The following is a 12,148-nucleotide window of genomic DNA, read 5'->3' as shown; positions in this document are numbered from 1 at the left end:
ATAGTTCATATGAGAAATGCATATCACAAAACAGAGTCTTCCTCCAGAGCAGTTGAAAGCATTAAATGAAGGGGGACATGTAAAGTTAGCACCGTACCTGGCAGCAAGCCCGTGCTATGGAATGGCTGTGAGTCCTGGTTACATCATACAGCTGCCTGAACATACCAGCTTAGAGTGCTGGCCAACCACTGCTTTCCTTATTTCTGTCCATAGGATTTTCCCCAAACAAACATTGTGAAACACATTAAACAATGGGAGAGATGATAAAAATATTTATGAACGGCACTAGATTCATACTGAAATTTTGACGTTTTATTTCTTTTCCTCCGTCACCACTACCAGTCCATCAATCAAAGAGAGAAACTCATTCACATTATTGGACTATCTATCTCAAGGCACATGTGGCCTTTATCAGCTTTACAAATTCCCCCAAAATTCCTTTTGAAAATGGATGAGCCTATAATTCATTTTTAATGTGCAGAAGAATTGTAAGAAACGCAAAAGTCTCTTAGGTAATATAAAAATTGAAAATGCTCCATAAAAAGGACCCACTTAAATGTCTGACTTGTAAAAGTAAATGTCGTTTTAAAATTTTTCATTTGTCACACTCCATGAGGTGTCTTGTGCTTGCCACCCCTCTGTAAGTCCCACAAGCACTGTAGTGCTTATGAGCAGAGCTTTGCTTTGTGTACTACTGGATGGAGCAGATCGGTCCCATTTCTAGACTTCATTCTTATCTCCCCCACCCAGCCACTCTAAGCTTCTGTCACCTCACTGCCTTTTCTAGGGAGAGAGAGGGCCAGCATTCCATGGCCAGGTAGAAGCAGAATAAACACCAGGTATCATTCTCTTGAAGGCTCCCAGTCCAGTGCTCATTGCTTAATTGGGCTTGCCAGAGAAAAATGTCCACGCACTGAACTTTAGCCATAAAATCTTAGCTCACCATACTGCAAAACTTCAGGAACTGGACATCATCTACCACATCTGGCCACACTACCTCTGGGATCTCTATACAATAATCCTTCACTCTGTAGTTGTAACCAGCCTCAGCTCAGAACTCCTGACATAATGCAAACCTACGTGGCCAGAATATCTCTACAGCTCGTCCTGCCCCTGGTGAAACACAATGGCTTCTTACTCAGCTAGGCTGACCAAGTCTCTTGGAATTTCAGTAACCATCACCAGCAGGCTTCTGGCACCAGGCACTAGCTTGCTGCTCCAAGGTTCATGTCACATGCTGAGCTGTGTTCACTTAAGTGCTGCCAAAGTTCTTAAAGTATTTGAATGAAACTCTTCATAAAACAAACATGAAAATCCATTACCAGCAGTCACCAAACGCTGGCGCCTTGACAAATGGCCAACCTGCCGGCATCCGGGAAATAGGCCGTGCTGACAAGAGAGCTGTATGCTAAATGAGGTTTGCACCTACCATGGCAGAGCACGTGGGGCAGCACGAGAATCAATGAGGCTCCTAATTAAAGCAGAGCATCACTCCCCAGTGTTTAGAATGCTTTCAGAAATCCAACGCCATCAGCTTACTCAAGCTCTCTTCATCTATTATTACAAAAATATTTCTGCTGTGGATGGATGTGGGCTGACCGAGCCTCCTGTGCCACTGCTGAGAGCTACAGAGGAGAAGACATTGGCTCTGGAGGTTCTCACAGCACTACTGCTTATCCAGCCAGGCTCTGACAGTGACTTCTCTAAAATGCAAGGGGGAAGCAGTCCACCGAGTCTAAGAGGCATTTATGAAAACCGGAAGTATCCCATCAAAAATTCAGGAGGAGCTAGGCATCCAGGGCTCACACCTGTAATCTCCGCTACCTAGGAGGCAAAGATCTGAGCATCACAGTTGGAAGCCATCCTTGGGCAAGAAAATTCTGTGAGATTCCTAGGTCGGATTAACACACCCAAAGCTGGAAATGTAGCTCAAGAGTTCCAGAATGGAAAAGCTAAAGGACAACAGCACCAGAGCCCTGAGCAATTTGAGCTGAATTTTTACAAAAAGTCTCAAGGGGAATTTTATTTTTAAAAAATCATCACTTTTAATGCAAGCCACAAGCTCCTCATCTCAAATTCACCTCTCTTCAAGACACCCAAATTAATTCCCTTAATGAGTTTTTGAAGTTTTATTTTTAATTTTTCCTCGTATTTATAAGTTTAGTCTCAATGATTTACAATTTATTTCCAGGTTAATTTAAAAACACACTTTTGTACCATTCAACTTAAATATAAATGCATTATATATTTATAGAAAATACATTTATATAGAAATCTTGTGCATATGTATATGAATTTGAAAGTCTTTTGGTATAAGTACAATTGTTTATTTTCTACATGTCTAAGAATATATCAGGGACACAGAGGAATGAGATATATTCCATAGTCTTCAGTTGTATTAGTAGGCAGGTTTAGGTAGTTAAGTATTTGCAGAACATAAACTGACATCTTCACATGTTTCTGCAGATAAATGTGTACTTGGTTCTCAGGCCCAGGCTAAGCTCTGTGGAGGAAGGGTGCATTCTAACATGTTGATGACTAATATTTCATGCACATTTTGCAGACTCATTTTCCCAACAGTCTGTTGTTTCAGCTGAACCATTCGCATCACAAAAATTTTTATAGGCTCTGTGGCTGAGAAACATTCCCATCCAGGCAGGATATATGAACCTCTTAGTTTTCTGATGCAAAAATAGCAATGAGATTATCCTTTTGCAAAAGGAAACCACAGTCCTTATGGTGGCAGGTGAATGGGAGAGTGGAGATTTGAACAGGGATATGAAATACAGGAAATACTTCCATAAGGCCTGATGCTGCCGCATATGTGCGGCAGCTGCCTTTCTGCCCTGCTGAGATGAAATCAGTGTTTCCCTCCTGGGTTTGGGAAACTCAGGTAACAGACGAGAAACCACACATAATGAGTTAGGGTCTTGGAAGGATGTTACTGCATATGATATGTGGTAGATAAGACCTAGAGGTCTAGAAGCAGGGGCCTGGGCTGGAATCCCCATTTGCCTTCTCCTACCTGTGCAGCTCTAGGCAACTACTAAAGCTCAAGGAACCATAGATTCTTGAATTTATAGGATGGAGATAATGACAGTTTTGAATCCCAACTCTACAAGTCCCACTTACAAGTCCCACTTACAAGTTGTATACGTTTCTTAGCCTTTTATAATATCCAATCCAACCCAGTGGGAGTATTCATAATCATTCTTAAAGGTGAGGATTAAGTAGCTAAGAGAGATAAACTTCATTTTTAAAAAAAGTCACTTCAAATGGTTCCAAAAATCTAGATTTGAAGAAGTCTTCCAGAAAAGAGTGAAGTTGTTAAGAAAAGACAACACAGGAGAACGATAAACAAGTATGGATGCCCAAGTTTAAAATGTTCAACCATATGTGACATCTATATATGTCATACTGCTGAGTGAGATCTGCCCAGCAGAGCAACTGAGTCCCTAGGAATTGACAACCATGCTAGTTACACAGTATCTCTTCAATCACTCCAGCCTCAGCCACTTGAGAGAACCCAATGTTGCTAAGGAACTCTCCTAGAAACATTGATACATAGTAAGGGAAAGAACAGACTGAAATGTAATGTTTATAAAATGGTGATAACATTAATCAGAGGTAATAGCAAGAATGTCCTAGTTTTTGTTACCTTTCTGAAAATTCCCTGGTAGGAATAATCAAGAAAATAGTTGTATGCAACCATCGGAGTTATTTGGACTCACAACCAGAGGCCTTTTCTCAAATGGATAATAAGTTTTGAAGTTAAAAGAAAATCAAAGACAAACCAAAGAAAAATAAGCCACTGATCTTACCTGTGAGGTAAGACTGTACCATCTATAGTGAAGGGTTGAGCTCTATGAGCAGTGTCCAAAGATTCTAGAAGTTCGAAAGTCATGCTAAATTTACCTTTAACTTTAAATTATCTGAAAACAAAATTAGAGAGAGAAAGAAACATAGATATATAACCTCTGAAATATATTTGACAGATCTTTGACAGAAAGTAGTTGATTTCCAATATCTATTTTCTGAGTGACTAGTATAAGAAGGCCAATTTCTCCGTCTAGTCATCTGATTAAGTGTTGGCTAATGGAATGTGAGCAGAAGTGATACTGGAAGCTTCCAAGTCATGCTCAAATTAAGAAGAGGATGGAAGGTGAACAAGGAAGGAACTGCAAGCAAAATCCCAGCATTAAGAGGGATAGATTAACAACCTAAAATCCTCTTAATTCTTAATGTTTTGGAAATCTCATACAAGTCCTAGACTGCTTACAAACTGGACTGTTAGGTGAAAATTTACCAGGGTTTTGTTTGGAGTGGGGACCAAGAGTAAGAGCGCAAGAAGTATCCTTATATCATACCTGTCCATAAACTGCCTTCTATGGAGAGTAATGAAAAATTATGCTTTCAATTTTGCAGCCAAAGCTGAATTGCACAAATAATAAAGAAGAAACTGAACAAGTGGACTAATGATTTTATTCGATACTATTTAGTGAGTTTAACAATCAAATTTCTGAACAGTAATTTAAACTCAGTAAATACATATGTAATAGAAATTTTTCAGCCATAATTAGGAATGAAATTTGTCATATTCATAAAAAATGCCTTTTTAAAGAGTAGAAATTAGTGGCTTGCACTATGTTCACAAGGCTGGAATTGCCACTGTTTATTCAGAGAAAATCTATGTTTGCTGGATAAAACCCCATGTCTTTCAGCATTCATTCTCAATAACCTCCTTTGCCCCTTCTATATAAAGCCTCACATCCACTTTATCTTTCTATAGATATGTCTATGCTGGACATTTTATATAAAAGGTCTCATAAAATATCTGTTAAAAACCATACAGACATGTCACATTGACATAATGGGCTAAAAAACTTAATTGGAAAAAGAAGAAAAAGCGAGAAACAGGAAGAGGGAGAAGAGGAAGAAGGAGGAGGAGGAAAAGAAGTAAGAAAAGGAGGAAGATGAAAAGGAGAAAGAGAAGGAGGAGGAGGAGGAGGAGGAAAAGGAAGAGAAGGAGAAAAGGAAGAGGGGGAAAAGAAGAAGGAAGAGGAGGAAGGAGGAAGAAGAAGGAGGGGAGGTGGAGGAAGAAGTGGAGGAACAGAAGCAGGAAGAGGAGGAAGAAGAAACAGCAGCAGCTGCTGAGCCTGTCAACTTCCTTCTCAGCTCCTCCCATAGGTAGGACCTTTACCTCATGTAAAGGTAACTAAACAGCTACAGAATATTGATGTGACAGCAGAAGTCCTGGATGCGTATCACAGTCTTGACTTCCAGGAAAATATGTTTTGAAATGTTAGACTATTTTTAATTTTTTTTATTGTAAAGATGCTGTACAGAGGGTTACAGTATATGAGTAAGGTAATGAGTACATTTCTTGTCAAACATTGTTTTTTTCCTACTATTCCTTCCCTCCCTAGCCCTCCACTTCTCCCTCACCCCAGAAGTTGTAAAGTTCATTGCCAACATAGTGTCTTGTGAGTTTCATTGTTGCATTGGGTCATCCTGTGTCCTTGTTTCAGCGTTTTGTTATTCCCCTTCCCCTCCCGAAATTAATAAAGTATATACCAGATGCAGGGTATCAAAATCAAATACAGTGAAAACGGGGGATATACCATAGGGGAAAAAACATACAAAAGAAACAAAAAAGTCACATAGCACATTAAAAACAACAACAACAAAGAAAACCTCTTGTGTCCATATCTTGGGTTTCATTTCATTTAGCATCATCTTATATGGTCATATGTACACAAAAGGGAACCCTACTGCACTGAATGATGCCGCCTCATTTGTTAGGAAATGGAAAGACTTGGAAAAAATCATATTCAGTGAAGTAAGCCAGACCCAAAGAAACATAGGTCCCCTGGTTTATTTTATTTGCAATAATTAGTAGATGTCTAGGATAATCTTGTCAGATGAGACATGTTTTGAAAGCATTCAGATGTAGGAAATCGAGTTGGCTTCCAAATCCAGAATGGTAAACACACAGAAACTTCCTATTTTAACCTGGTATATTGGGTATCTGGGATTTGGACTAGGTTAGTTTTTTGTTGAGAAAAGTAAGTCCAAAGAAGAATTTTGAATCACAGACGAGTGCCTATTCCAGGAGGGTGAGGCAAGAGCTGGCCACGCCATCCTTTCTCACTTGCTCTCAAGCTAGTGCCATCCTATCCTTTACGCTAGTCATCAACCGCTCACTCTGCCTCCAATCCCTTGTGCTTAGCCGGCAAAGTTGACTAAGTCCTTCTCAACTTCTGATTTAATTTTCCTATGATACAACTTCCCACCTTGCTACTACTCAGTTCCTTGTCTCCCCACATCTCAGTCATCCTTCAATTCCATGTCATTAGCATCCTCATTACTGCTCCTTTAACCTGGACTCTTACTCTTGACTTCTTGATTATAATAGTCTTTGCAGCCATTTCTCTCTCCCCAGGCCCTTTCAATGCCCATGCTGCCCTAAAGCAAACCATAATCAGTCACTCTCTGAAATGCCAGCTCTGCCAGGCCACTGTCCCCTCCCTGTCAAGGAGGACTTGACCACTCCTCGTTGTGCCTCTGTTGTACTCAATTCCTGTTTCTGGCCCAGTGGGTTGAAATATTTCCAGGGCAAAGACTGTCTCAGTATTCTCAGTTTAGCACAAGGCCCAGGTCCCAGAAAGTACTCATTTGTTGGAGAAATCAAGGGAGTCCTAACAAAAAAGATTGACAGCTGAACTAATTCATTCCTTGCCTGACAATTGAGCCTTGCCATCCATTCTTTAGTATGGCAAAGTAGATCAAACTCAGAATCTGAGTTTGAATCCAAGTGTCATCAATTATTCCTTGTATTGGCTGTGGAGAGGTTATATAACCTTATAGTAGCTCAGTTTCCTTATCTGTATGATGAATAAGCTTTCCTGCCTCAAGGGGGAATTTTCTATGTGATTTCTAGTATTACTAGGAGTTCAGCAATAATTAAAGTCACATTTATTTACCTTCAAGTTGTTACAAAAGAAACAACTATGTTTTTTATGATTCAGAAATTCCACTTTCTCTATCAAAACTATTATTCTTATACTGTAAGTTTACACAAAAGTTAACAACTGAGAGGACTTTTCACTTTCTATCATTCTAATAAATGCCAGAAGACTGTTGTAGTGGATAGAATGGGGCATCACAAAAGCACCCCTAACATAAGCTCTACAGCCTATGGATGATAACTTACATGGCAAAAGAGAGACTTTGTGGATGTCATTAAGTTAAGAATCTTGAGGTGAGATTATCCTGGATTAGCCAAGTGTGCCCAAAGCATAATCCTTACAAGTAGAAAGCAAAGGAAGAGTTGATCCCAGAAGCAAAGAAAGCCAACTGACAGAAAAGCAGACAGACACAGAAGGAAGTAGGAAGAAAAAATGGATGCTAAGTCCTCACTTTGAAGATAGAGGAAGAGTCCATAAGCCAACACAAGAAAGTGGATTTCTCCCAGAGCGTCCTAAAGAAGCATAGCGTACTTATGCCTGAGCTTTATCCCAATGGAACCGATTTCAGATTTGTAATCTCCATAACTATAAAAGAACAAATATGTGTGTTTTGGTCCATGGTTTTACAAAAACTGATCATTTTTCTTCATATATGTTACCTGGGAAAGAGGAGAGAGATATCCAGAAGCTGATCTTCTTTAATTTCTTACCACAATGAAAGAGTTTTATTTTCTAAAGAATTTTCATAAACTTTTAACAACCAAGACTGTATCCAGAAAGGATACAGTCTGAAAGGATGTACCAATGATATACCTCCAGCCAGGGCAGCTTCTCAGAATCTGATATGGAAAATAGCCCATCTTTCTCTAAATGAGACCTAAAAAAAGGAAATACACACTTGATAGAAAGATTTGAAAATAAGCGTCTCAAAATTTACTAAGATGAAATGGTCATCAGACGATGATAAAGGTTCACTTTTCATTTGCTCAAGAAGCAGAAATAATAAAGCCACAGTTAAGGAAGTGGATTCCAAACCCAAGCCACAAAATAGGGTGTACTTAAAATGCTGTTATTAGACAATTGCCATTCCCACAATCTTTCCACATACATCTTGGCAGCTGATCACCCTCTGACCAAAAGATGAAATTTATCAGAATACTTTTGCAATGACATTAAGTGAATAAAAAGATCATGTTCCAAGAAATGTAATAAATAATTAAATTTCTGCCAGGTGATCCTGCTGTAACTGAAGGAGTGAATATTCTTCAAGAAGGTTCTCTGGATGTTTTATAGGTAGGGTCAGAATATAACAGTTTGTCCATCTCTATCTTTTACTGTCCACTCAGCCAGTAAGAAAGGAGCATTTTCTGAGGGGAAGGGAAATTTTAAAAATGCTAAAACAAGAATACAGGCTGAGCCATTGTAGCAATGAGATGTACAAGACACTATGTTAAAAACAAACTTTACAACTTGGGGAGGGGGAGGGAAGGAAAGAATTGGGAGGTGGGAAGGGAAGAGATGGAGGGGAAAAACAAAGGAGGGAATAACAGTGCTCAAGAGGAAATGTACTCATTAACTTATTCATGTAACTAACCCCTCTGCATAGTATCTTTACAATAAAAATATAATAAAAAGAAAGAAAGTAGCATTTTCCACATTGTCATAAACCATGGTCATGATCCCAGTTGAATGTCTATCTCTATCTGTACCTGATCTTACTTGAAAGAAAAATTTAATTTATCCTTACTTTACCACCCCAGAAACTTTCAGTATACATTTGTTTTTAACATGGTTCATATAGTTCTCCATGATTATATATTTGCAAGAAATGGGAAGATTTGATGTAAAGAAACACCTGAATCATATTTCCAAGTTGAAATATCAAATTTTGAAATCAAATATTGAGCTTCTGCCATGAGCAAGAAAATACTCCCGCTCCTGAAATTTAAGGATGAAGCTCATAGACAAATAAATTATTAGCACCTGCCTTGAGCAAGCTTAAAAGCAACATTTCTACAGATAGTTGGAAGTGTACAGACAAAATCATTTAATTCAAAGTTCAATTATCCATAAAAGTATTATGGAGCTTTATTGTATTTTTGTTGTTTAACCTTGTTTTGGCTTCCATTTCCCTTATCTTGTAAAAGTTGTGGTGACAATTTAGGAGATTTACTTCAAGATCTTTGTCAGATCAAAGGTGACAGTTATTTCCATATTTTAAATTAATATTGACTGAATTGAAGGCTAAATTGTATTTTGGACAGATGCTGGAAACGTTTCAAGTGTTTGAGATTGAACTTCAAAAGTTATACAGAAAAAATAAAATTAAGTATATAAATATTATCAAATGCAATGAGAATATCCTTAACAAATATTTGGGAGGGGGGATAAGGTTGAAGCTAATTACTGAGTAAGCATCTCTTTCTGATGGGCACTAACAGTCCCTAATAGTCCCTTTGAGGAGTATCCAAATGGCTCAGTGATGAAGAATCCACATTCTCAATTTCAAAATCCAATAACAATCTCACTGACAGTCTATAAGAGGATGCTGCAACTCTAGTTAAAAAGTTTCAACTGGACTTGGCTTTCTTCGACACTTCAACACAGAAATGCTGCTGTCTTCTCTCTGTTAGATTTAAACTGTATTATTCAGGGTATCCTTCAATAGTTCTTTCCTTCAGTTCAACCTGAATAACTTGTTACTCGACACTGCATCTCCTCAGGGATCCGTTCTCTTGTTTTATGTGAAGCTCATCTTCTCAGCATCACTAGAAGGCAGTCTTTGCCTTCCTCCTTACTTGCCTCTTTCCTCTTGTCACATGGATAGATTGTCTCCGGGGCCTCCAGTACACCTGTTTATCTGATAACCAGATAGATCCACTGCCTTTCAAGTATGATCCTTTTTATTTCTTTATATTCTGAGCTCATGTAGATAATATTGATAGTTCCTCAGGCTCCTAAAGTGGAAAAGAAACCAAAGAAGAAGTTTCTCTTTTTATGTTTCACCAATTGCTCTAGCAAAAATGAGATATATCAAGCTTTTATGATTTTATGAATCTCTGTGTAAGCAATACTTATATCAGTAAAGAAACAACTTACAAAAGTAGTTTGAAAGGGCCAGATGAGATTAAAGTATCATCAGCTTAACCAAAGAGAGAATGTAAGCAAAATAAAAAGATTTGAGTAACCATTTACAGTTCCCAGAGCTTTAAATATTGATTGATCTTTTATTGAGTGATATATACCTAGTATTCTTTCTTATATACTTTTTTATTGTAAAAATACTGTACAGAGGGGTTACAGTTACATGAGTAAGGTAATGAGTATACTTTTTTTGAGCACAGTTGCCTCCTCCTTTGTTTTTCCCCTACCATTCCTTCCTTCCCACCTTCCCAACTACTACCTCCCCCCCCACCCCGGCGCACCAAAGTTGTAAAGTTAGTTTTCAACATAGTGTCCTGTATATCTCATTGTTACAATGGGTCAACGTGTACCCCTACTTAAGCATTTTCTTTTTTCCCTTCCTCTCCCCAAATTAGAAAAATGTATATACAAGATGCAGAGCACGAGAAAACAGGGGTTATACTGTCAGGAAGGAACATACCAAGAAATTAAAAAAAAATCACATAGTACATTAAAAATATGTTAAAAACAATAGCAAGAAAAAAAATTTGTGTCCCTATCTTGGGGTTCATTTTGCTTAATATCATCTTATATGGTCATATGAACATAGCTTTTGACCTTTTCTGCTTGTCCTAAACTTATACTAGTTTTTTTTTTGTTTTTTGTTTTTTGTAAATAAGGGAAACCATGGAACCTATGTTTTTTGGGCCTGGCTTACTTCACTTAATATAATTTTTTTCCAAGTCTTTCCATTTCCTAACAAATGGGACAATGTCATTCTTTCTGATGGAGGCATAGAATTTTGTGATCATTTGGGTGAATGCTCAAAAGTGGGATTGCTGGGTCATAGGGGAGCTCTATGTGGAGTCTTTTGAGGAACCTCCATACTACTTTCCAAAGTGGTTGAACAAGTTTACATTCCCACCTATTCCCAACAATGCAGTAGGGTTCCCTTCTGTCCACATCCCCTCCAGCATCTGTTGTTATTAGAGTTCTTGATTATAGCCATTCTAACTGGGGTGAGGTGGAATCTCAATGCTGTTTTTATTTTCATTTCTTTTATAGCTAAAGAAGTCGAGCATTTCTTCATTGACCATCCTTCTTTCCTCTTCATAGAAGTTTCTCTTCAAATCTTTAGCCCACTTATTTATTGGGCAGTTGTTTCTTTGAGGATTTGTTGTTGGAGGAGTTAAGTTTTTAAGTTCTAAGTATATTTAAGATATGAGACCCTTGTCCTTTGTATGGCTAGTGAAGATCTTCTCCCAATCCGTGGGCTTTCTATTGAGCTTGCTAGCTATGTCCTTTGCCATGCAGAAGCTCTGCAGTTTCATGCAACCCCATTTGTCCAACCTTTCTTTGATTTGTTATGTTTCTGGGTCTCTATTAAGAAAATTTCAGCCTGTGCCAATGAGCCCTAGAGTTTCTCCTATTCTTTCCTGTAATGTTTTCAGAGTGTCTGCTTTGACTTCGAGGTCTTTGATCCATTTGGAATTGATTCTGGTGCAGAATGATATATAAGTATCTAGTTTTAGTTTTCTACAGGTGGTTATCCAATTTTGCCAGCACCATTTACTGAAGAGGCTGTCTTTCTCCCATTCTATTTTTTTTAGTTTCCTTATCAAAGATTAGGTGGCTATGGGTCAGTCTGTAGGTTCATTTCTGGGTCTTCAGTTCTATTCCATTGGTCCTCAGCTTTGTTCTTGTGCCAGTACCAAGCTGATTTTATTACTGTAGCTTTGCAGTAGAGTTTGAAATTTGGTATTGATATTCCTCTAGCACTGTTCTTTCTGCTAAGGATCGTTTTTTGCTACTCGGGATCTTTTATTGTTCCATATGAATTTTTGAATTGCTTCTTCAATTTCATAGGAGAATGAGGTTGGAATATTGATAGGTATCACATTGAATTTGTAAATAACCTTTGGAAGTATTGCCATTTTTAAGATGGTGATCCTCTCAATCCAGAAGCATGGGAGGTTTCCCACTTCCTAAGTTCTGCTTTAATTTCCTTTTTTCAGGTTTTTAAAGTTTTCACCGTAGAGGTCCTTCACTTCTTTAGT

The sequence above is a fragment of the Dipodomys spectabilis genome, unplaced genomic scaffold (assembly GCF_019054845.1).
Source record: "Dipodomys spectabilis isolate Male_0828 unplaced genomic scaffold, ASM1905484v1 ptg000140l, whole genome shotgun sequence".
NCBI lineage: Eukaryota > Metazoa > Chordata > Mammalia > Rodentia > Heteromyidae > Dipodomys > Dipodomys spectabilis.
The sequence above is the reverse complement of the archived record's forward strand: the minus strand, read 5'-3'. Positions refer to the sequence as shown.